The sequence below is a fragment of the Cyanistes caeruleus genome, chromosome Z (genome assembly GCF_971803275.1).
Source record: "Cyanistes caeruleus chromosome Z, bCyaCae1.hap1.1, whole genome shotgun sequence".
Lineage (NCBI taxonomy): Eukaryota > Metazoa > Chordata > Aves > Passeriformes > Paridae > Cyanistes > Cyanistes caeruleus.
In genome coordinates this window covers 61,248,631-61,275,857 of record NC_141732.1, presented here as the reverse complement: position 1 = coordinate 61,275,857, position 27,227 = coordinate 61,248,631, and the positions used below count along the sequence as shown (strand labels likewise).

General features: G+C 38.7%; 1 long non-coding RNA gene across 1 annotated transcript; it reads left to right on the top strand.

Moving 5' to 3' along the window:
- The first annotated feature begins 4,348 nt into the window (after window positions 1–4,348).
- Window positions 4,349–9,337, top strand: LOC147648502 (uncharacterized). The gene is made up of 2 exons (XR_015280595.1): window positions 4,349–8,752; window positions 9,165–9,337. It is a non-coding gene; the product is annotated as an uncharacterized LOC147648502 (long non-coding RNA).
- Window positions 9,338–27,227: the final 17,890 nt, after the last annotated feature.

Sequence of the window (27,227 nt, the reverse complement as noted above, 5' to 3'; positions counted from 1 at the left end):
AAGCTAGAATTACAGCCCAGCAGCAGGTCTTCCTTGGAGGGATTCCACCTCTCCAATTGACATTGCTATTCATCAACAGAATGCCACCACTTGCCTATGTCCTTGGATCCAAACTGAATAATTGATAAGCTAGGAAAATTCCACATCTTTCTAGCAATACCTTGTCATCACCCATTGAACATGCTCCATTGCCACCACCCACGCTAAAGCAGTGCGCTGGGTTTGGCTGGAATAGGGTTAGTTTTCTTCATAGCAGCTGTCATGGGACAATGTTTTGAATTTTTTATGAAAAGTGTTTTAGCTATTGTCAAGCAGGGCTTACACACAAGCACTGAGACCTTTTCTGCTCCTCACCCCACTCTCCAGTGAGAAGGCTGTGAGTGCACAAGAATTTAGGGAAAAGACACATCCAGCAGATGACCCCAGCTGACCACAGAGATATCCCATTCCACACGGCATTATACTCCGCAACAAAGCTGAGGAAAGAAGGAGCCTTTGGAGTAACGGCATTTCGGTTCCCAAGTCACTGTTACATGTGATAGAGCTGTGCTTTACTGGGGGTGGCTGAACATATACATGCCCACGGGAAGTGGTGAGCAAATGTTCTTTGTTTTGCTTTGCTTGCATTCACAGCTTTTCTTTCTCCTATAAAACTCTTTATCTCAACACATGTGTTTTCTCCCTCTTATTCTTCAGATGCTCATCATGTCACGAGGTCTTTTTTGGCTGAGGAAAAGCAGTAGTAAAAGACGTAGCTGGAAATTCTAAAATAAAAATGAGCCCACAAGTGATTTCCACCTCCTGACTAGGGGCAGATGAAGCATACCATCTCCAGTCAATGTACAGACTAGAGGATGTCATCACAAGCTACCTTGCTCTCCCCTGAAGATCCCTGTGTTACCTTCTGAAGATCTGAATCAAAGAAAATTTGGAAAACAAAAGAGCTTTCCAGTGCGGGGTCTGGCAGAACAGAAAATAAGATAGCAGAGTCTGCATTCTTCTCCTTCAGGTATTTTGTTCTGATCTTTAGATTTTGCTCTTGGGGAGTGCCCTGATAGCATTTCATAAAGCTCATGGTATTGAAGATTTTTAACAGTTTTTGGGTAAATAGCCCAAAGTCTGAATACATACTTTGAAACTGGACAGTAAAAGGAAAGTGTTCTCATTTTAGTTTACAGCTGAAATAGAAACATTTATTGCTGCTGCAGGGAATTCTTTCTCAGTTACCTGAAGAATCAAAAGCAGAATGTATTTGTGGCTTTAACCTTTCTTAATAACATGCCAAAGATGCTTGAATTTGACACCTACACAGTCCTGCTACAGATATGTCAATAGGATACATGGAATCTGAGGCATACTCTTGGCCCAAAAAATCAGGCAGGGGGTTAATAATCTGCTACCAATTTAAGCCAGTGTGTACTTCTCCCAGTGACAGGGCTTGTGTTCCAGACCCCTCACCAACTCCGTTGCCCTGTTCTGGATGCACATCAGCACCTCAATATCCTTTTTGCTATGAGAAGCCCGGAACTGGACACAGCTCTCGAGGTGTGGCCTCACCAGTGCCCAGGACAGGGGGACAATCCCTGCCCTGCTCCTGCTGGCCACACTATTGCTGAGCCAGGCCAGGATGCCATTGGCCTTCTTGGCCACTTGGGCATACCCTGGCTCAAGTCCAGCTGCTGTCACCAGCACCCCCAGCTCCTTTTCCACTGGACAGCTTCCCAGACACTCTGCCCCCAACCCATGGCAGGTCATCCAGTTTTTAACCCAGTGAACTGAACATCCATCCAAGCCACAAGCAGCCAGTTTCTCCAGGTGAAGGTTATGGGAAATGTTGTCAAAGTCCACTAATGTCCAGGTAGAACAAAATCAACAACCTCTCCATCATCCACTAAGTGGGACACTTTTAATAGAAAGAGATCAGGTTGGTGAGGCAGGGCTGCCTTTTACAAACCAGTGCTGGCTGGGCCTAGTCACATAGGTTTCCTGCATGCACCATGTCATCACACTCAAGATAATCTGTCCCATAACCTTCTCCAGCACTGAGGTCAGGCTGATGGCCTGAAGTCTCCCTGACCTGCCATCCAGCCCTTCCCGCAGATTGCCATCATGTTTGTGTGCTTCCACCCTGCTGAGGCCTCCACTAGTGATAATACGCAGCTTGGTGAGCACTTTCATAATCTCCTTCAGTACACGTGGATGGATCCCATCCAGATCCATAAATTTATGTTTGTGTGAGGTCTAGCAGACCTCTGACCTTTCTTCCTTGAATTATAGGGGTTTATTTCTGCTTCCCTTTCCTGTTTTCTAGTTCAGAGGACTGGGTACCTTGAGGACAACTGGTCTGATTATTAAAGACTGAGGCAAAGAAAGCATTAAACCTCAGCTTTTTCTTCACTCTCTGTCACAGTGTTTCCCTTTGCATCAGTAAATGATGGAGATTCTCCTTAGGCCTTGATTTGTTGCTGATGTATTTACAACATTTGTTGGTCTTTACAGTAGTAGCCAGTTCTAGATGGCCTTTGACCCTTCTAATCTTCTCCATGCATAACCTCATGATATCCTTGTAGTTCTTTGGAGTTGTCTACCCCTTCTTCTAAAGGTCATAATCTCTAATTTTTCCCCTCCTGAGTTCAAACCAAGGCCCTCTGTTCAGCTAGGCCAGCCTTCATCTCCATTGAATCACCTTCTGACACATGAGGACAGTGTTCCTTTGCTTTTAGGATTTCCTTCTCGAAGAATGTCCAACCTTCCTGGAATCATTTTGCCCTTCAGGACTGCCCTCCAAGATACTCTGTTAACAAGGTTCCTAAACAGATCAAAGGCTGTCCTCTGGAAGACCAAGGAGGCAGTGGCAGTCAGCACAGCTGCCGGCAACCTCACACTGTGACATACTGAGACCAGGGCCATGCTCACCAGAAACTCTGTTTCTCCAGCCCTCACTAAGATGGCATGTGCCACAATGAACCCATGAGAGTGACCAGCACCCTCGGGGCCCGGAGAACACCACTAGAGATTGCTGATGATAAATGTGAAAGGACAGGTCCCTTCAAAGATGAAGAAAAAATAGGAGAAATATGTTTAAAAAATTCTCCTATTTTTCTTCTTTCAGACAGGACCCAAACATTTCTACTGTGCCAAGCAGTTGGCTTCTGGAAGCCTTTTGGAGCAAATAGTCCCAAAGTGTGACATTTCTACAGCATTGCATGGGCCAGAGCTGCACAGAAGCCATGAGCATGAACATCCTGGAAGGAAATGGTCCTAAAGGACTGAGAAAAAAATGTAAGAAACATTTGGAATGCAAATATATTATTATTATATTATTATTGTATTATATCTAATATATTGTCTTTGGTTCATAAAGAATGAAGAATATTTGGTTCCATTGATAAGCAGAATATTAAAAGAAAATCGTAACTTTGCAATAGCATAAAGTTCTACAGCTTTTACTATCAGAGAGTCAGGCAGCTCTATATTAAGTGCTGGAATAACAAAATGGTTTTGTATGGTTACAGGTGGGCTTCCTTTGCCAGATAGGTCAACATAAAAAAGTTCTATATTCTGGTAAATATGTATATATGCACTAAAGTATGCTTTAAACTCAGACCGTGTGATCTCAAAATATCAGTTTAGAGAGAATTTAATGTGAAAGAAACTTGGTGTTCCAAAATGAAAGTCAAGTCTTTTTAATGGAGAGTAAAATTAATAAAATGAAGGTTGAGTTCAGTGGTAGATCACTTTCTATTTTCATGGTTATTAAGTCCTGTTGCAGAAGATAGTAAGCATTAACTATTGTACAATACTGTTTCCTTGCTTCATCATTTAAACACAAAGCAGATAGAATTGTTTGTAGCATACCCTACTCATAGAACAGTAATTTAGCTTATTTCATGAGAGATTACATCAACTGTTATCTTCACTTTCAGAAAAGGGATTAAGTACTTCATCAAGTCTGGGTAATAACTTTCACTGTGGTTTGTCCAGCTTGATGTGACACCTGAAGGCAGAAAGCAGCAGGTCCTGCCTGTCAGCCCTGGACTTGAGCTACCAAATAACTGCACTTTAAGGGGCTTTGATGCCCCTTCAAGGACATCTCTAAATGTTTCTTGTTAAAATGGTCTGAGGCAATCAAAATATTGTGAAGGTGTGAATTTGCTGGTTTTATTTATCACTGTCGTGGTTTTAAACCAATAACTAAGAAAATTACTTATTTCTTGCTGTGAGATATGGATTAGAACAAGAACAAAACAGGCATAAAACTTGAAAGGGAAAAAAAAGAAAGTTTATTGACAAATTACAATAATAAGAACAACAGAATAAACATCCAGAAAAACCTTATCATCTCCTATCTACCCACTATTCCCTTGTTCACATGACAACAGAGACAAAAACTTTGGAACTTTGATGGTTAAAACAGTCCCAAGTCTTGCTACAGTCTTTTCACCAGTCTTTGTAGAGAAACATAAGTTTCTTCTTGTTAATTTATGGAGTTTCTCGCAAGAAAACTATTTTTGTTATAGTTTTCCGTTGCTCTAATGTTAGCTGCCCAGAGCTGCTGTTATCAGAGCCCACTCCTCCCATTTTCACATCACTCTGAAGTGTGTATGGGCCATGAGTCTAGAGATAGCATTTTTAAGGATAAGTTATTCAAAGGCAAAAAAAGTCTTCTTCATCTGTTTCTGTGAGCTTCACCAGAAAACAGTTTTCTCATGGCCTCTCAGGGCTTCAAATCTCTCAACAGTTTTCTCATTGCCTCTCAAGGCTTCAAATCTCTCAACAGTTTTCTCATTGCCTCTCAAGGCTTCAAATCTCCCAGCACTTCACTATACCATAATTACTCTACTTTTTACTCAAATTTACACTTTGAACACTTTATTCCTCTCTAGATACTGTATCATGAATTAAAGGAGTTCTTTTCAGGTCTTCATTGTCCATCTCCATAGTTTTAACAGGGAGATATTTCAGCTTAATTAAAGCATCTTCTTAATTCTCTATCTTTCCTGAAGCTTCTTTTCTTTCCTGTCACTGGTAGTTTATAAAGTCTCTTTTCATGTTGATCTCTCTCTCTCTCTCTCTCTGGATAAAAAGATTAATCCGCAAGTCTCATCTGGGTAATGAAAGAGTTAAAATCTTGCCCAGGCTTTTGTAGATGGTTCAGTGATCTCTGCTGAACAGGAGCTGGAGCCGTCTGCGATGGGAAGTTCCTCATGGCTGCTCTGGAGCGTGTAGTCGCTGCTCCAACCCGCTGCAAGTCCAGGGCCTCTCTCTTTCTTCACTGGGCAGTTTCTAGTGAATTAGTTACAGCAAAACCTGCAGCCAAGCCAGAGATCGGCTCGGCCCGGCCCGGGCCCGAGGAAAACCTTCCCCAGGCCCCCCCATCTCCAGGCCGTGAGACGGGGCAGGCCCGGCCCCATCCCCGCCCGGCCGCATGGCCTGGGCAGGGAATGGGAGGCCTGGAGCTCGGTTACCCTTCACAGCCAGGAAACAAAGAGAACCCAGAGAGCTCTGGTTTTACACTTTAAGGTAGGGTTCACAAGTTGATCCCACTTTTCAATGGCCTAAACTGCTGTCAGTTCCCAGCAATGACCAATAATTGGTCAGGAGAAAAGACTCCAAGCACTTCCCAGCAACTCCAACTCCCTTAAAGGTAAAGTAACTCCATGACAATCACAAGTTTATAAACCACAGTGATTTAAATTGGAAAAAAGATGAGTTTTGCTATTTTTTTTTAATCAGGTATGTACCTTTGTGTAATAAAAATGGAAACTAAGGCAAGAGTAATAATGATGGCTTTTTTTTTTTTTTTAAATTGAGGTTATAGCTTTCTTTTTTACTGTTACTTTTCCCTGTGGGATCAAGGTCATATAGGCCAGTGAGGAAATCTTTTTCAGTATACATTATATTTACTCCCGTGTGGAATAAACCTTTGAAATTTTTCTTTTTTTCCATAAAGCCATTTGAAGGTATTTGCTAACGAGTCTGTTTCTTGCTTATTTGATGTCTCTTTATTCAGAAGCTGACCTGTTTCTGGCTGCCCTAAAGGGCACACAGAACTAAATCCTAAACCTGTGTTCCTCTGCACCCTAGCTCAACACCCAGAGAGTCCCGATAGGATCGTAAGTGGGGATGTCAAATGTTTTGAAAATCAAAGTGTTGGAGTTTTATTGATGATGAAACCTCAGTAAGTGAGATTTTTCAAGCAAAACGTTAAGCCTGGAGCTAGGAGTTGGAATAGGAGGAAGATGGTAGTGAAGACTGGAGGCACCCAGCATAATGAGAATTAAAGATCTTCCACTTGACCATGGTTCGTTTGTGAACCAACAAATCTGCACCTAAGCAATTTCAATTACCTGAAAAGAGAACAAATAAAGCAGTTAGTTGCTTAATTTTTATATTTTCATACCAAATGCTGTATGTTGTCAAGGTGGGTGAGCCTCCTTGGACTCTCCTAAATTTCAGGCTTCAAACTTGAATATACCAAGAAAAGTCTGTATCGGAGTAAGGGGTATAACATTTATTTTGTAGTTCTGAGGCCAAATGGCATGACCAGTCTGGTCTTGGACAGCTGCATATTCTCCAAAGGGCAGCAGCCAAACTGTGTTAGGAAGAATCCCTGGCACACGCTGTTTTCAGACTGGGCTTAGACAAGGTCTGAGAAAGCTGCAGCAACCTCAGTGACTTTGCTATGGATAAGTGATACATATGGGTGATCCAGCCCTTGCCCCAGTCCTGTTTTATTTAGTTTTATGACATACACACCTACCTATATATCTATTTGTGTATATATATCTGTATACATTTTATACTGAGTATGTACCAGTCTTTATGCTGAAGCACTAAATGAATACAATCCACTGCATTGCTTTCCTGCTTGCAGGAGTCTTTTTGAGTTCATTCAGCATCCTTTAGTTCTGCAACATGAGAGTTTCAACATGAGAAATGTCAGTTTCTGGAAGGTAGCAGTGCAGTTCACAAATCCACACAGGAGGAGTACTGAACACATGAAGGGTAGATCAATAGAGACCTCAACCCTTTAATTCAAAGTTCAAAATTCAGTTTTGTGAGATCTCCAGGAAAGAGAGTGGTCCTCAAGGCACTGGGAGGTCCTTGCACATTTGCTCTGATCTGCAGAGAAAGGCTAAAGAAAAAAGTTGTAAAAATTAAAACATAATTAGCCACTGAGGTTGTTCTAAGTCCCTCCACAAATCTTATTCCTTTGAAAATATGCTGCTGAAACCTCTGGGGAATCATCACAGGAAGGTAATGTTCTATTCACTTTGAAAATATGACCTAAGTAGCAAAGTGAAAAACATCTTTTGCTTTGGGAGCAGTGGCAAGAATTGATTCTCTGTTAAATGCAAAGGCATTTTTTTCTGTCCTTCTAAACAGTTAACAGAAATTTTCAAACACTACTAGCATATCGCTATTTCAGAAATTACAGAAATACATCTATGTCATCTGAGATCTACTATTATTAATACTGAACTAATACTATTATTCATGCATAAGCAAAGTATAACATTTAAAATTACTGTTTAGCTTCAGCATACATGACTGTAAGATGGATTGTTAAGCCCACCAAAGCTATATAAGAATATTTTGAAACAAACCTAAACCGAAATAATTTGAATTGATGAACAGGTGCCTGTACCCTGTGTACCACATACAGCATTTCCTAGCAACAGGAGGGAACTCCTGTGGATGTTCTGCACATGAGCTGCAAACAGAAATCCCATATAAGCCTGTTTATGGCTGAGGACTGGGCAGAACCCTCTTTTTAGAAGGCTTTACTGTTAATGCAGCTGTACACATAAAACACAGCACTCGAAGACACCAATGAGAAAAAAACCAAGGCTGGACGGTCCCATCTTTTCCATCTTTCTATATTTGACCCCAGCAAAGGCAAGAAAATAAAGCATCACCTCAGCCAAGAAGATTAAAATAATTGAACAGAGTGGCCACGCTGCATTCCAGATCAACTTCTAGACACTGCTCTAACCATTATCAATAAAGCCTCAAGGTACTGTCACCTCTGAGCTTTCTATTGAGTGTCTTTCCCTATGCTCAAAAGCAGGATTATTTGGGATCCAGAAAGGAGCGAAGTGTGAATGCTGTTGTGTGTCTTGGTACAAAAAGGACTCATCTACACACAGGAAACAGGGAGATAATCTGTTTTCCAATGTTTATGTATATATTGGGTCAAATGGCATTTAATAAGTGTGAAAAATATGCTAAACTCCTAAACAATTTAGTGCAAAATGTCTCCAATAAGATTTTTTTTTTTTTTTCTAAATGCAAATTATGCCACTTCCAGACAGGGTTTTGAAGGAAAGAATTACATAGACTTTGCAAGAACATAACTTAAATGCATCACTGCAAGAGAAGATTGAGAACTTTAAGTATTGAGGAAGTGTAGGTGCCTCTCTGATGAGTAGGGTATCTAAGCTGTGGAAAGGCAGAGTTTTAGATGAAAGCTTGGGTATTCCATTGGCAATTTTCCTTGTCTTTAGCTCTCACTCTGTTTTCCACCCATATATTGTAGACCCTAACTGTGAAATTCAGACCTTGGATTTTGTTATGGAAGCCACAGGAAGTCCTATGCAATATAAATCCTTGCAGGCCAGACTGTATAATAAAGACATCACTTACTTAAAAAAGTCAAAAATAGAAGGCAAGAAAGGCAGTAAGAAGAACTTGGTGTGGGCAATATATCACAGTAACTCATATGAAGACAACCACATTGTTTGACAAGGTAATGTCCAAGATAAACGGACAGAAGTATAGATATTGAAAGCCTCTGCCTTAAACTTGTAGCCTTTAAAACTTTGTGTGTAAAACTAAACCCTAATATTAAGTACAAATAAAATCCTACTACACATTATATAGACTTATTACAATATGCAATATACAATATATTACAAACATATTATTACATTATATTACATTTTTCAACTACATTAATGATTTCAAAGATATCAGGTTTGGGAAAAAACTGAACAAGTTGAAAAGGATGTGAGAAAAAGAGAGCATAAAGGACATTAAGAAATATTAAGGATTACTCACATACAAACACACGCAAAGTTTGTCTGTATCTTACATGGACAATAGTAGAGCTCTACTTGAACCAAATACAATATATTTATCCATATCTCTCTTAATTGCAGAAATTATTAAAGCCATCCTCAAGAACCTCTACAACCAATGTGCAGAGTGTGCTGATGGAAGCTGCAGCCAATTGCCTGTCAGGGGAAGCATAAAACTTCTGAGAAGCTCCTTAGATTGGTAAAAAAATCCCCTGGGCTTTTACCCTCAGAAAAATAAAGAACAAAGAATTCTTGCTTGGGAAGCCTTTTTTATGCCAAGTTCTCCTAGTCCTGCTGCTCTGCAGCTATTGCACTGTCTGCACAGTTTTTTCTCCATTTAGGGATTAGCTAGACCAATTATCAGATGCAGCCAAGCCTAAGAAAGAGTGTGACATCTTCTGAGTAGCTGCAGATTGCAAAGTAGAAATACCACCAGCAGTCACTAGTCTTAATGGACATGTCAGGAGAGTGAGCTCAACTTCATTTTAAGTAGGAATAAAAATGTATGCTTAAACATCTGAGAGAAAAGTATCTTTCCACATTAATTGAAATAGGATTTAAAACCAAGGTATTTTATCAAAAACACAGAAATCTAAATCTCTCTGTGTGACTGGTGTGTATGCTGTACTTTTAACAGGTAAAAATGGACATCCCTTTACTCCATATACAACATTTATGTCACTGGAAAATTTTTGGTAGATTTTGTATGCCTCACACAAGTACAGGTAAGCAGAGAGGGTGATCACCACTGCAAGATGCAGATTGCCCAAAGAAAAACACATACAAGCTAGGATTTAGTTATTCTAAACTTACCATATGAGTCACCACACTTGACATTTTAGGCACTTAGAACAGCCCTTACAACTCTGCCACTTCCAGGAAAAGAAGAGGGAATACAGTCTAGGTACAAGAGAAAAAAATGTTGCGCACATTATGCACCTTTTTTTTTTATGGCTAGATTAAAATTACCCAGAATCTAAGAAGCAGATCAAATTAATCATATTTCTCAAGAAAACTATTATAGAAAAGTGTTCACATGTCATCTCCAAGGTACTTTTCTAATAAGCCCAACCGTAGGGCATATTTTGGGGTCATTGGAATATAGTGCATTGCCAAACCAGGTTATTAAAGTCATTCCATCTAGCAGTGATAAATAAAGAACAGAAATTTTCTACTGAGGAGGAAGCATAGACAATGACTGTGGGGTCCAAATAAACCAGGGCTTGTGAAAGGCACGTTTTCTCCTTTCTGTCATTCATTTGTCATCTTTCTCTGGCTCACCTTTCTGGTCCCTGAAGTAATGCTTAGGAAAATATCAACATCTGCTTATGACAGAAAAATGTATCAGTGGGTTCAAAAGTAGAAAGGTGTGAAATCACAGAGTGCTATCTAAACAAATAATAATTTTACTGAATGAAGCTCAACATGTTTGGAGAAGAGAATATTTGTAAATACTCCCTGGAATTTTAGAAATGCAATGAGGTATTGTGCTGGCTTTGGCAAATGTAGAGCTAATTTTTTTCACAGTAGATGCCATGGGGATGTGTTTGAAATTTGTGTTGAACACAGGGTTGATAATGTGAAGATGGTTTTGTTCTTGTGGAGGACTTGCACAAAGCCAAGGCCTTTTCTGCTTTTCGCACTGACACACTGGCAGGGGAGACAGGAGTGGACAGGCAACTCCATGTCTTGGTTTGAAAAGACAGCTGTCTGCTAAGTAATGCAGAAACTTTCCTTGAAATAAATAAAAATGTAAACCATGCGTGTGCCCCCCGCACCCTTCATTCCCGCAAGAAAAGAAACCAAACAAAAACAAGCCACTGACAGAGTCAGAATAAAAACTGACACATGTTGGTCATGGTGTTGGTAGCAGTCATTAAATAGTGGCCACAGTCCTCCTGGAGTGACAGATGTGGTCTTCTTGAAGTAATAATCCTGTAGAAGGGTACAGTTTTCCTCTGAAGGTCCTGTGGCATAGACAGGTCTGGTCTCTCTCTGGGAATCCAGTGGAGAAAGGCTGCTGTGGTGTTTCGAGCCCCTGATTATATTCAGGTAGGAATGCTTGGCTCCTCCCCCTGGGTGGAGCATCTCACAATGGGATGAGGTAATTCTATCAGTCATGACAGGGAGACCATTAACAGAAGATATCCTCCAGTTATGAGGGGTGGGTTATGAAAGAGATAAAGAACACTGTCACACCTGGTTTCAACAGAGAGTAATAGAATATGTACTTTTGGAAACATCTTGCATTGCACCCCAGGACACCCCAACTGACCAGAGGGATATTCCACACCATCTGACATCATGCTCAGTATGCAAAGTGAGGGAAGAAGGAGGAAGGGGAAGAACATTTGGAGTGTTTGTCTTCCCAAGCCACCATTATGTGTGATTGAGCCCTGCTCTCCTGGAGATGACTGCACCTGCCTGCCCATGGGAAGCAGTGAATGAATTCTTTATTTCATTTTGCTTCTGTGTGAGGCTTTTGCTTTCCTTATTAAACTGTGTGTATCTCAACCCGTGAGTTTTTCAGCTTTTACCCTTCTGGTTGCCTCCCTGATCCTGCTAGTGGGGCAGTGAGCAAGCAGCTGTGCGGGACTTGGTGTCTGGCTGGGGTTAAACCATGACAAGTGTGGTAGACTCCAACGGATAAATTTACTTTAAAGGATTCAATAACTGATTATTTGTATTTTCTCTGTTCAAAGAGGTTTAGATTTGAAGGCTGCTAAATAGAATAAAGCTGATTAAGGGGAAAAACAGAGTATCTCACCTTCTCCCACCACTTTGAGTGTTAACAAGATGCATTTACAGGGGCAGCTAAGCCAACGGAGAGTAATTCAAGTGAAAAAAATCTTAACATTAAGACTTAAATTCCAGGAATATATTGTCACTAAAGTTACAAATCAGGAAAGGGTTTCAGTGGCAATTAAATATGCCACATATTTTGAAATGAGAGCTAGTAACACTTAGCCATAAGATTAAGAGCTTTTGATCAGAGCTTTTTCAAACAGCTTTGCAAAAATAAAAAAAAAAAAGCAAAAAAGCAAATAGAGTTGTAAGGCTGAGCCATCATGTTCCAAGTCAGCTAAAAGGAAATGTGCATGGACAAACCCTAACTTCACAGAGTCTAAAAGGAAGTGCTGACCCAAGTTTAACTATAGTGATGTGAATAATACTACACTAATGTAGCATTACCATATGTATTATAATTCCACAGCCATAGATTTTTCTTGAAGAAAACAGCTGCAGTACTGAAGTTTTAATCTTCTCAAAATTACAAGGTAGAAAAATTACGCAGGCCTCAGAATCCAAGTATCACAAAAGGAATGGTTATGAAGACTGTCATTATGGCAACTATTTGCTCTTTCTTTTGCTAAAAAGATTTTTAGTCCTCAAATTTAGTTGTGATGTCTTCCTGTAATAGGCCACTGGTATATGTTTTTAAGTGTACATCTATTCTTTTCAAAACAATAGCAAATTTTCTAAGGTCTGTGATAGAGAAGGGTTAGGGAAAATACTGTTCCGGGCTCACTTAATGACAGATCTTCTGTTCTGTTAAAGAAATACCTGGCATCTGGATGAGATGTTAGAGTAAAAAAGAAAAAAATATACTTCTGATTAATCTTCAAATATACTAAGGAATGAGTGCAGTCAGTAATATATACCAGGGTCATCTGATTGTCAAGTGAGGAATCTGTTAGAAAGATACTATTGATTCCTTCTGACTTGGATACCCAAGTTTCTTCTGAAGAAACCAGTTCCAGAGAAACATGTGTTTCCCATTTCATTGTAGTGTAGATATGAGAAGGTACATCCTTGGGTCAAGAAACCTGGGTATGCCTTCAGACCCACTAGGTTAAATACAATCATACCAAGGAAATTCCAAGTGGGTCCTCTTAGTTTCAACTATCAAAGATATCAACTTCTTAATGTGTATGTCTCCCTCCTACACACACAGTGATAAAGTTTCTCTTGTGATTTGGGACATCATATAGCAGATCTGTCTGGAGAACATTATAGGGAAGGCTCATGGAACAGCAGAAACCTTCCTTCATTGTGCAGTCAGAATTCTGGTCACCTCATGGAGTTCTGTGAAAATAACTTACAGAAAATATGTTTTTATTACCTCCTACTTTTGAGCCACCAGGATTCCCTTGAGTAATTTTTCCAGATTTAACCAGTACTTCTCTTCTAACAAGATCATTTTTCCTTGGGAATTGGCTGTTTTAAGAAACAATAAAAGTGAAAAAAAATAAAAATGCAAGATTCCCACTATAAGCCTCAAAGCAGACTAAGAGTTTTGTAGCCCAAGAGGACAGTGAAAGTTACATGAACTGTAGTCTTGGTTGTGTTAGAACTGAATAAATGGGTTTTAACTACCACATGGTAAAGCATAAGATGACAGTTTATACAGAAATCATGTACATGCATGAGTTTAGAAAAAAAACCAAAAACAAATCTGCTGTATTTAAGGCTCACTGATAAAAATAGACACTTCTGCAATAACTTCTTTGAGTTAAATCTGAGTTCTACTATTTTTCAGAAATCTCCACAGTGGGGAAACATAACTTCAACAAGAATATTTAAAACTGGAGACAATTATGTAATGCCTTTCCTCTACTCAGCATTGAATGCTTTACTTTTATTGTAAATAACTACATAAATTTGTATGTTTGAAATACTGTGCAGGGAAGTCTCATAACTTGTGTCCACACAAAACAGGGCAGGTATTTACTGCTAGGTCCATTCTGTAGGTGGGTTATTTGAAGTGGGAATAACACTCCTCAGAGAGCTGAGATTATTAGAAATGTGTTTTCATGGCTCCCAGTGCCCATTCTGGCTCCAGTGCCCACTCTGACTCCAAGATAAAGCAGTGTAAAAAGAATACCAGGCAGTCTTAATCTCACTTGAGGTAAATTGCAGTGCAAAACTCCTAGTGTTAGGAACTCTGATTTCTGGAAACTTATCTCAATATTCTTGTTATATCACTAACTATTCAGAGCTTATTTTGCCCTATGTTGTCTGCACTTTGAAAACTCTGTGATGATTGTCTTTGCAGCAGTCTACAGAGGTGAAAAAAAAAAAAGAGAGGCTTTGTTCAGATCTCTCTAGCCTTCCAATCAAATAGGGCTGTGCTGAGAGACAAATGCAGCACAGGTCATCTGAGACAAGATGCAGAGATTATAAAAACACCTCAGGTCTTGACCTACCTACAAACTTCTCTGTATAGCCACAGTTCACTGACTAGCCAGTTTGTTGTCAGCAACAAAACTATGTGCTGGCAAAGGGTACAAAAGAATTTGTGGGATGGATAATATTTTAATTTAACTCATAAGTAGTGGGCATTACTGCAGGCCCAGGGTCTGGGTACCTATTCAAACTAGTCCATTTCCTAGCTCTGCCTCTGCTTCTACTTCTCTGCTTTTGTTTTGCCTCTTTCATCCATCCCCTTCACAGTTGCAGTCGTATAGCCAGAAAGGTGTAAAAGCCTGCTGCTCCTTAGTCATAACTCTCCCTGTCCAACACCCAGTACTCCTCTTGATTTATGCCAGTAAGAGGCAATTCTGCCAAACTTAGTAGAGTTAAATTAATGAAGAAAACTTGGTATAAGCAAAAAGAATAAACCTCTGCAAAGCTTTTAGTGAATATTCATCAATACAGCCTGTATGTTCATTGCCATTTCACTTATGCAACCACTCATAAATTCAATTCAAATGACAAGTTAGCCAGGTTTATAACGTGTGCTTGTGAAAAAACCAAGGGACACAAGTTAGTTAATCTTTTACTATTTCAGACTAATTAGTATCTATCTGATCTGTTTTTTGTTCTAGGTACAAGTGTAGGAGTTAAATTTACTACAAGGTTTATAACCTATAATCAGGAGCCTGATGGTGGTCTTTTCCTTTTTTAAGTGCACCAAATAATGGGAGGTTAATGATATGTTCAATATGAAACCACATAACTGATGCATCAGGTTTTCAAATGACCATAACTTATTTAAAATATCTCAACCAATAGGAAAGCAACCAAAAAAGTTTTCAAATAATCTTAAGTAATCTTGGCTTAAAATTAACTCAAAAGACTAAGAACCACTGTCAGTGATAATGTTATTTTAAACAATATCAAATCAGTAGATTCAATTTTGAGTGGAATATTTTAAAAATATGTTCTGATCTTTGTATTTCAGTGCAAGCAACAAGTCCTAGTGGTTACAGATGACATCATTAAAGACTTTACAATGGCTAAATCTCATTACTTACTGGTATACTACATGCACAGTATTGTTCTATTTATTCATCACCTTTTGTTTATTATATCTGTTCTGTAAAATACAGCCAATAATGACACTTTCTTCATGCAGAATGTGTGCATTTAACCGGATTAATTTTTACAATATATATCTTGTTCCTTATGTCGTTTAAGGTTGTTTCATGTGTGATTTCATTAAAGTTTGCTGTCGGCAACACATTGTTCAAATTCTATAATTAACTATTATATTATTATTAATAATTAATTATTATTAATTAATAATTAATAATCATTAATTACTATATCTATTATTTATATATCTATATTCAGTAGAAAAGAGATGGAACCCTGTAAATCTCACTTAAGTAGGAGACACTCTCTTATTGACCTATGAATCTTGGCTGCTCTCCAAAACTATCATACCCAGCTAATGTGATCTGCCTGGAAAGTGGTCCTAAGGGAGACATAGAACATTGGACCAAGATCTTTCAAGAGAGGCTCCTAAAGTTTTCAAAACTTTCCAAAAGTTTCTCTGCAACCAGTGGCTACTGCACAGATCAACTTTCCAAGGGTGTGTATTTTTGAATTTGCATCAGACATGATTCAGAGATGCCATCAGATACAGACAGGGTAGTGTTTTAATAGGATTTAGTAATGTATCTAACCTAAAAGCTTTGTAATGAGAAAAAGTCAGATACTGAAAAAAAATCCATCAGCAAAACTGCTGAGCTGCTGAGTTTACCATGACTAATATACTATATTCCGAAAATGAGTATGTAATGTCATGATACACATCCTCTGAAATGGTATGTGCTCTGTTGTGAAACTTCGGGTGGTATAATCTTTTATGGTCTTCTGAAACTTCCACAAACTGGAAAAGTGACATCTGAACAGTTTCCTGAGGGATACTTGTAATTTCTTTGACTTACATTCTCTTTTTAACTTTACTCTTCCTCTTCCTGGAGGGAGAATATTCCCCTCTGTTCATACGATAAGTGGAAGCAGTCATATCTAGGTGGAGCAATTGACTTGGAAGGTGAGGTGAAATGATAATATCAGATAGCATTAGTCCCAAAGAAGGAGCTGGTCACATTTTAGAAGAATATTGTGCTTGGTATTTGCGGCTGATTGTAACAGTGGGAATTACTCACAGTTCAGTTTTAGGTAAAATTAATACTGCTGGGAAGTTATTTTAGGTAAGAGTTATACCTCCCTTTATGACTGGGGAGAAATTACTAATTTTCATACTATGGCACAAGGAGGCTGCACTCATGCAGGTTTCTCTGCATTTCTGTTTCTCTTGTAGGCCTTGATTAATGTATTTGTTATTTTTCTTCATGCAGTGTGCTGCTGTTGGAATATGCTGTTGAAATACTCTAAATCGTATGTGGAAGTGGCATTTGCCTTTCAGGAATGAGCTAAGTCTGTTAAGAATCACGTCTCTTAAAACCTTACTGCAAGGTCAGGACCGCCAGAGTTCCTCATTTCAAGCTGGGCAGCAGGCCATAGCTATACATAAGGTGATTGCTATCAATTAGTGTATGAAACTGGAAAAATCTGTAGTGCTCAATAAGCTCCATATTCTGTGACTGGAAGTAATGATGGAAGAGATGCTTTGCTCTGGACAAACAGTGCACATGCTCCTGTACCCTACAAAACTTCCTGGTGCTTCATAGCAGTCTAAAAGCCTGAATCATAGCTATGTATCACAGAAGGAACTACAGGACTTACTTTTATCATAACTCTCCACAACAGCAAATAACTTGTTAGGAGCACTTCTACCAGCAATCACAAAGGAAGGCAGAAAGCACCAGAGAGCAAAAAAAAAAACAGTTCTAAAGTTGCCAACATGGCTTTAGGCAAAAAGTATTTCTTACTCCGTATCTGCTGCAAAGTGCAATCCAGGAAAACACCTATCTCACCAATAAATCAGTTTTGCAGCAAATAAACCTTCTCCCACTGTGTTCTGGACTTTCTTTAGCTGAGGAAAGCCTCCACTCCTATGGTGTAGCTGCTAAAGATAAATGTAGTGTTTGCAGAAGTCCATAACTGAGCCATGATAAGCAAAATTCCAGGCTTCATTTCTCTGGACTAGGTTTTCAAATTTTATAGATAGAGCCCAGTTCTCTCCTTAAACAAGCTTACCATTAATGCGATAATGATGAAGTTACATGCTCTGGTGCTGCTACTCAGTGACCTCTACCTAGTGAGAGTGAGAGGGACTCACAGCTACAAGCTGTGTTCACATACAAGGAACCACAGTGCAGAAACCAAAATTATTCCCAGTAAAGTAAGTCCTTCTTTGACTTAGAAGGGTTACAAAGACCAAGGAAGAGAATAATAGACAGAAATCTTTTCTGTCTGCTAGAGAGATCACTGGAAACCATGAGCTCTTAGTGAGTTAGTTTTCAGAAAAGGTCTAAGGAAAAGTTTATTTGTTTAAGACTAAAAAAATCTTGAACTCTGTAAAACTCTTGAAACTGTATTGGGTCTGGTTCTTCTATTATTTCACTACATGCTCAGTCAACCTTGATGTTTCGTTCCTATATTTAATCTGCTCTGGAACTGAAAATAAAGAACCTCTCCGTTTTACCTGCACTTTGTAAAATGATTGCCACCAAGATGTACACTAAGTTGCATACAGCAACCATCATAGTAATTTCAGGGTCTAGTCTGCTGTTTTGGTTCATCCCAGAGGGTCAGTGGGCCCCTCCACAGACACTCACTCACTCACTCACTCACTCACTCACTGACTCACTCACTTCCTCGTAGGATCAGAAGAGAATGTGAAGAGTAAAAGTGAGAAAATTTGTGGATGGAGATAGACACTTTAATAGGTAAAGCAAAGGAAAAGTGAAACAAGGAATTCATTCACCACTTCCTATGGGCAGGCAGGTGTTAGATGTTCCTCCATCCCCAGGAGAGCAGGGCTCCCTCACATGTAATGGTGACTTATGAAGACAAATGTTGTCACTCAGAATGTGACACTTCTTTCTCGCCCCAGGTTTATATGCACTTATAAACACAGTGCCATATGGGATAGGATACCCCTGCACTCAGTTGGGGTCAGCTACTCTGGCTGTGTCCTCCCCAAACTCCTTGTGCCCTCCCAGCCTCCTGGTTGGTGGGGTGGGGTAAGGAACAGAAAAGGTCTTGACAATGTGTAAGCCCTGTTTAAAAACAACTAAAACATGTCTGTTCTATCAACACTGGTTTCAGCACAAATCCAAAACATAGTCCATGATTGCTACCATGAAGAAAATTATCTCCATCCCAGCCAAAACCAGCACATGTGCCCATTTTCTTTTCTAGTGTGATTTATATCCTTATGAGATAGATGGTTTTTCAATTAGAGAAAAATTGTTCTAAGAATGCAATTGAATATGTTGTTGTAGCTTAATTAATAAACAATAAGACACCACCAATTCTTCAGTCTGTATATCAGCATTTCACATTGCCTTCTATCATTAGCATTTAATCAGTTTATATAAGGTGATGATTCTGAAGGATAGTCACTAGACATGATGATTCAGGAGCTGTTTTTATTTAGGGAGCTGTTTGGTAAAAAAATCTAATGCATATCAACAAGTGCCACATGCAGTTGCCTCTTGAACACTTTCAAAGATGGTGACTCCACCACCTCCCTGCAAACATATTTAAATGCCAGTGAATTGTATTCACTGATTTATTTTTCTAGAACCTCACCTGGTGCAAATTAATGCCACTTCCACCCTTTCACTTCAGTTATGGCAGAAGAGGACAACCCCCACCTCACTACCACCTCCTTCCAGGTAGTTGTAGAGAGCCATTAGGTCCCTCCTGAACCTTCTCCAAAGTAAACAACCCCAGTTCCCTCAGCTGCTCATCATAAGATTTGTTTTCACATCTGTCAGCCGTGGATTTGTTTTCATTGCACATAACAGATTTTTGGGATATTCAGGATATACTGCCTAATCACTGACTGCTTCTCTAGGATGGTGCAAAACTCTCACAAATCTGTTATATTTGTGACCTCTGTGAAGAAGACTCAGATATCAATGTAAAAGGAAATCATTTCATTAGAGTTGCTTTGCACTAGAATGCATGAGTATTTCATGGATATAAAGACTGGAGGCACTAACTGTCCCATGCCTAGTAAAGCCAAGATTCTGAAGCCATAGACCAAACTATCTTTTTCCTCATATTTGTTCAATCCATTACATCTCTGGACTTCTTGGAGATGGTCTCTTGTTTTTATCTCCTGTTTCTATTGTCTTTTAACAATCTTTCTCAACTGTTGGTTCACCTCATAGATCAAAATGGAGATTCTCAAAATTAGATAATGAAACTAAAGTATGAGTATGTTTTCAGAAAAAAAAAAAAAAAAGAAAAAGGTGCACTATATGCCTATGTACTGAATTAACCTATGTAGTAATTTGTCTTCAGACTGACATGAACTGTCCTTAAGGACAAAAGCACATCACCAAGACCCCAAACTGACTTCCATCCAGAAGCTTCCATTCATAACCAGTTAACGTGAGTGAAAGAAGGGTTTGTCACCTGGTGAGCTACATACAGTGCCACAGCAAACGTGTATTGACAGGCACAAGTAACGCCACAGGAGCCATCAGGTAGTAGTAGCTCTGGACACAAGTGAGAAAAATAATGTATCATGGCAATTGCTAGGAGCTGAGGAAGGGGAAACTTCATTTTTCTTATGGGTTAAGTCCTCATTGATTAAGTCCTCATGTGAGTTCCACTGGTCAGATTCTGGAAGTTTCCGACCTAGCAATCAGTGGACAACAGCTAATGGGGCCAAATGTGGAAAATGTGGGTATATGACAAAGTGGAGATCAAATTTCTGAACCTTTTACTATATTATCTAGATAAACACCTAAAAAATCACTTCTTCCTAGCAGTGGCAGGCATTGTTCATCCCATAAATTATGTAGTTAAGTTTGTATGCTTGTGCTACACGCTCTTCTGTACATCTTTTCAGGAGTTTTATTTCAGTAGCACTAAAATGCACATAGTGAATTAGAAATAAATTGAAAGTATATCATGGGTGTCCTAGGGTGACTTTATGATGCTGGTATCCCACATCGCCTGTTCTGTTTATGCTGGATATTAAGTTCTGCACGTTTAAGACTGGTTCTGAGAACAACAGGGGGTAAAAGTAGTGTGGAGTAGGTTTGCAGAAGTGCAGAAACTGCACCTGCTGCCTCGCATTCCTTCTCAGGAAATCTTTTCTGAGAAAAAGCGCTCTTTTCCTGAACTAGGGCCACTTGAATCTGCTTTCTAGAGGGATCCCTTTGGAAGTTTCCTCCCAAATTTGTCCTAAAAGAGTACAATGGGTTGTGAAGATTTTTAGAATTTTAAGAGGTGTTTCTGGATACATTTCAAATTAAACTAGATGCAAAGTAGGGTGTTTTTATATTTCAGCCAATGCCTAAAGATTACAAAAATCGTACCTTTTAATTTACTTGAAATAGGGGAAAAGCTGAACTTCTCACATGTATCTGTTTGGTATGAGTTTCATTCTGACTGAGTGCAAGACTGCCATCTGTTAACACAGGTCAGCTGGGAACCAGCTTCATCAGCAAAGAAAATTACACCATTGTGTGGCTTTCCCCCCTGTCTGCTATTTAAAAATGCAGTTCCCAGACCAGAACAGTGGAGCTGAAGCCTCTGCAGAAGACACATGAAATATATATAAAACACAGAAGCATTCCATCAGGCAGAATAACACCCCCCACTCCAGAGCACTCAGCAAAGGTTTTGAACCCTGAAACCTAGCTATTCCTATATTAGTAACAATGAGCATTACAGCAATTCCTAGAAATGGAAAATGTCTGCCCACCTAAGGAAAATTGTCGTTGATGTCTCAGAATTAAATCCTGCTTTCAAAATCATTGCTTGAGATTAATTTCTCCTCATGTTTTCCATTATCTCGGTGGATACCTTGGCTAATGGCCCTCCCAACTGTTTTTGCACCTCCCAGACTACCTGCAGGAGTGCTTTCATGCTCTAGAACAAGTTATCAGCCTCCCCATTCCACCTCCTTACATTTTTGCACAAGCCAAGACTCTCTTGAGCTCTGATATGAAAAAGACTGGGTCCTAGCAGTGGTGCTTCCCATTTACTCTGCCACCTTTGAGACATTTTTTTGGTTTGCATTACAAGGCTAACATGAAGCAAAATGTGGCATTAATTATTAGGCAAGCAAAGTCTAATAATTAAGCATGCCATAGGTGCTCATGGCAATTTTTGGTCCTCTGGGTGCTCTGGAACAGAACTATCATGCTCAGAAAGAAAACTAAGCTGAAGTAGGCTTATGTGCATTTGTTCAAGATTTATATCATTTACAATTGCATATATATGCATTATTTCCACAGGTATAAAAGTAACTGTTATCTTTAACATCAGTCAAGGAATGTCTAGTATACAGGTGTTAATACCAGATATTTTCAGTTAGAAAAGCAAGTAGAAAAAATTGAATGTAGTTCAAGTGGACATTTTTTTTTTTCTTCTTTATAATTAAAGAGTAAAACCAGACTAAATAGACATGGCCCTTTTATCTTCTGAGTAGATCTGTAAGTAGGCAAGACTCCTCAGAAATCTGAATGATAAATGGAGTATGTTTGTCTCCTATAAAACAGAATGAAATTGTCTTCACCCTCAGAACATCTTCTTTATGCATAAATTAGTAACATTTTCTGTCAAAACAGTAACAATGTAAGCATGATAAAACATGTAGAATTGTCTCATGTTGGTGTGTGTGCTATTCCCATTTATGTTTATAGTGGAACACAGAGTTTTAAGTGTACAAGAACATTGCTTTGTGAAAGGACCCTCAGACAAAACAGCAGTCAGTGTCAGGTATGCAGCAGAAAATTTTATGCCACATCCTACTCCCTTGAAGCAACTCCTCCACATCCTACTCCATGAAGCAAAAAAATGTTTATAAAAAGATAGAAAATGGATGAAAAAAAATGGCTCATATGAGAATTTTCTAGTCAATTAGTCATTGAATATTAGAAATCTATTTCCACAGGTAAGACTCTGCTTTAAATCAGCAAAAATTACTTACTACATGGGGCACTGTCTAAATCCATAGCATTTGTTACTCTGTAAGCCTAATCCAGTCCAGTCTTTTATAGCTTTGAGCATTTTCAATTTTCTCTTGATATCACAAGATGTGAATTAGTCACAAATACAAAATCAAAGTACCTTCCCCCTAGAAACTCACTTCATATTTGCAAAATTGTTTTAGAGACCCTGTCCTTTCTTCTCCTTATTCACCAGGGTGTATTCATTCGGTGGCTAGATGCTTTTAAAGGCTCAAGGTGGAAGCATGACTAACTCAGTCCAATTCCCACATACAAACTTGCTTAAATGTGTCACCAATAAAGAAAGACACATCTCATTTGTGATTTGAAACAATGTATTTTTTTTTCAACTAAGAGTAGTCCTAAAGTTTTAATAAAATGTTCCTGAGACTTTATGGCCTCTCCAAAAACTGAAACATTCTCACCCCTAATTGAGCAATCACATTTTTCTGCTGCCTGTTTTCCAGCGTTTACAGCTAAGAGCTTATTGAAGCATGACATGTTCTTTCTGCACTGCACTTATATAACACCTTTGTATTCTATTCAGTGGTCTACACCCAGGCAGTTCACAGGTATAGGTATGCAGGGGTACTTTTTGTTTAACTGATTATTATCTAAGCAGATGCCTTGCTACGGATGTACCTTCTACTAGAACAGGCAGAAAAATCCTACTCTGTTCCCAATACATGGCTCCATTGTTACAACATAAAATAGTATGGTTGAAAAACAGCTTTATAAAGAAGGAAAGGTGCTTTTTAATGCCAAATGAATTCTAAAACATAAAATACAATATGAAAACCATTAAAAAGTCATACTGTAAAAATTATAGATACCACAGTAAAGGTGAGTTTCTGCAGAATAGAACAGATTTGTGGCTCTGTGTTTTCACTAATCTGCAAGTAGTGCTACATGAGAAGCGCTGGGCAGTGATGCACAGAGATGGCTCTAGGAATTGCTGCTGTGTGAAATAATGGCTTGAACTGGCTGACAGAGAGAGCATGGCAAGGAAAATGGGAATGACACCTTCCTCTCTCCGTCATGTCTTTGAGAAAGAGATGATAATTGGAGGTGCCACAGTAGTTGTAGTAGTACCTGGCCAGGTAGGACTTTGGGGTATATATACGTATTGCACAACTCCTACACAGTCTCTAAGGCTGGAGTAGAATTCCACTGTAATAATAACTTTTGGAACATGACCATAAACAAAGGAAAACTGTGTAGAGAAATGTCATAAACAGTAATTGCAGACTCCTTTTTTTCAGATTTTTATATTCTCTGTTCTTTCCTTTCCTAAAAAAATTCCTCATTACTGCTTGCAAACAATAAAAAACACTTATTCACTTTCCAAGAAACCAAGGATTTTTAAATATTTTAGAATGTTCAAATTTATTAATATTACAGCCAAAACAAGTTGATTTTCTATAACTTTTGTAAATGTCATTAAATTACCTATGATAGAAATTTGTCCCTTATAGAAACAACTGAAATAGAAATAGGAAACTAATGGATTTTCATTCACAGTGTAAGATACTAGGTGGGGAAATTAGAATGCCTGTCCTTTAGGTGAAGATACTGGCATAGCAGGAACTTCAGAAACAAGGTGGGGGGAACACAGTTGATGTCATACAATAATATCACAATGTGAAAAATACAGAAAATATTACTTAGGTGCAATACAGCATGTTAGATACCTTAGCATCGAAACAAATTTAAAATTTTCATTAGTGTGTAACATGGCATCTACATTAAAAACACAAGCCTTACATGAAAATCACAAGCCTAAATGGAAGGCAGACAGTGGAGAGTCTGTGTTACTGTGTTAGGCGGGGTCACAGCACTGTCTGAGATGCACTAAGAGAGATCTGAGGAAGCTTTAGGAGCAGGAACACAATTAAAAGTCTTCAATATTCAAGTCTAAGGGAAACAAACGTAGTATTGCAAACTTCAGCAGTATTAAAATATCTGAAACAAGGTGCACTTCAGAGTCCTAAAGCACTATATGACCAGACTACCTCAGGAGCATGCAGTAGATCCATCCTTGAGGGCACCCAGCAAAAACGAGACCTCTGCAGAAAAACTGACCAGGGTCTTGTTTGCAGCAGAAGAAATGTGTTGTTTTGGTGTTGTTTTTTTTTTCATGGTGGAAAAAATGAGTGTATTTCCAAGTAAAACCATTTTCTGAAGTGGAACAAAATAATTATTTTTTTTTACATGATGGTTTCTGGTGTGTCCTTACATTTCAGGAAAAGGAACTAGGAAAAATGGGGTCTCAGTAGCTGAAAACAGTCACAGAACAAACAAAATGCCATGAATTACAGTTAGAAAGCACAGGAAAGAACCCAGAAATCAGCGTCTGCTGCACAACTTTGAGGCTCACCACTCATCTCAGATAGAGTGGGCTACATGGAAAATAAATCAGGGAAGGAAAACGAGGGTAGCTAGAGGCACAAGATAGCTGCCATGCAACACCCAGTTGGGTAGGCTGGGAATCCTCATTGTGTAATCAAGACTGGGAATCCTCATTGTGTAATCAAGACTGGGGAGAAATATGATTCAGTCTCTCAGATGAAGAGAAGTTAAAAAAGAATAGCACAGATAAGTAAGACACTAAATTCCACAGAGAGAAATAAACTAGAGCACAGAGGGAAAACCACAACTGGTCTCTGTCAAGACAAGAAATGGTAGTTCTCATATAAGGGTGGACTTTAAACCGACACAAGGAGATGATATTTCACAGAATAGGCAGCAGATTGATGAATAGCTGCAGGATGTTGAGGATGCCATCTCAGTACAAATGAGGACAAAGAAAGTACTAGAAAAGAGAGCTACTAAAACTTTATGAATAGACAAAGAAAAATAGGTTAAGAAAATTAATCTCATGGAAAATATCATTGATGCTGGTACCATGGGCATCCACTTTAATGTTGAAGACAGAAAACTGAGCAAGATAGGGGCTCTTGTCCTGTTATGAACAAGGCTCTTGTCTTGATACAAACTACAGCTATGAATTTAATATTTAAAAAAAAATCAAAGGGCTTTGATTATAAAAATCTGAAGTCTGAAAAAGAAGAGCTGGCTAATCAGAAAGATTAATTTAGACAGTGGAATAGATGGAAGATCTCTCTGAAAAGATACAGTTATTCTTAATACTCATCAGAGGTACTTGGACTGGTCAATTGGGAAGAACATTCAAGAGGACTAAAATAACCCCAAAAACCCAGCTAATTTTAACAAACTTTACTATTGTATTTTAATGTCAGTTAGAAGAAATATAGTTTCATTTTTCCATAATTATTGAGGAATTTAAAAGTACTTATTATTTCACCATTTCTAAGTTTTCATTTAAGTGTATTTTGCATATTGTACATTTAAAATATGCTAAACCATACCAAAACATATTTTTTTCCTAAACTTAACTTGACATGAATCAGGAATTATTACATGGTTTAAGGGAAAATTTGGTGACCCATGAAATAAAATTCATCCTTCAAAGCAAAATATCTTAGATAAGCTTTGATGCCTGCATCACAAAGAAGAAACCTCTGAGCCATCTCATCTTCCTTTACCAATTCTTTGTGCTGTAGTCTGCAACAAAAAATAAAATTTCTGGATTATCTGAGTGAGCTTCCATCTTGATATAAGAATTTTTTACAGGAAGAACAAACCTTCCTTGGAAGACTCTCACCAGGAACAGGGTAATTACTCCTAAGCATGGGTACTTAATGAAATTGGCCTGTTCCAGAAGATCTTGCGAGTGTGTGCTCACATATTCTAGTATATACACCCCATAGCATGTGCTGTACATATTCTAGGGAGACAAAGATTTTTCTTTTTGTTAAATGGGATACTTTTTAACCTGCATAGAGTCTTACTGATCTCCGTTATTTTAGTTTGACAACAATGTAATTAGATAATATTATCATGAAGAGAATGATACATAGCTATTTACTCTCTTATTCTTATCGCATCAGAAGACTATCTATGGCAAACACTAATTTGCCACAGTTGTAGTGCAAATAATTCATCTTTAATTGAAAGCCACATCTGGTATTTTATACGATAAAATATCCACCTACTAGTCTTCCACTTGATTTCTGTGATTTTTTGTATGAACACGTTGAAACAGTTGCAGTCAAGGCACAGAGGCAAATTCAGATAAAGAACTGAAATTCTCATTTAAAAATACATCCCTGTGTTCCCTATAAGGCCGAAACTTGTAATTTGTTTATCAGTGTTTGCTTGCTATGCAACACTCCCACTGCTATCATTCAACCAAAAATCAGTGGGAGTTGCATGTGTCACACACAGCAGAAGACAGCATTACTCTTGCTTTTATAACCCACAGATGGTCACTTGCAGGGCAGTAATATTCTGCCATTTCTCTCTAGTGTAGTAGGGTGGATAGTGTAACTAATGTCCTGGCATATTGTGCCAGCACAAGACAAAACATCTATCAAAAGAATGACTGCATATTATTCTAGATATAAAGAGCAAACTGGTTCATGATGAGAGTGGTAAACCATTAGAACAGGTTGCCCAGGGAGGTGGTGGATGGAAACATTTAACATCAGATTAGACAGGGCTCTGAGCAACATTAACTAGTCTAAGTTGTCCCTGTTTATTGAAGGTGGGTTGGACTACCTGACCTTTAAAGATCTCCCAATCCAAACCTTTCTGAGGCTTTGATTCTACGTTGGTGTTACTGCAAGAAAAACCTAGAGTGAAGGAGTCTGTTGTGACATGATTTTACGGCTGCGGCTTATGGTGTAACAAACTGTTGGGCATATATAATAGCAAAGAAAAGCAATGA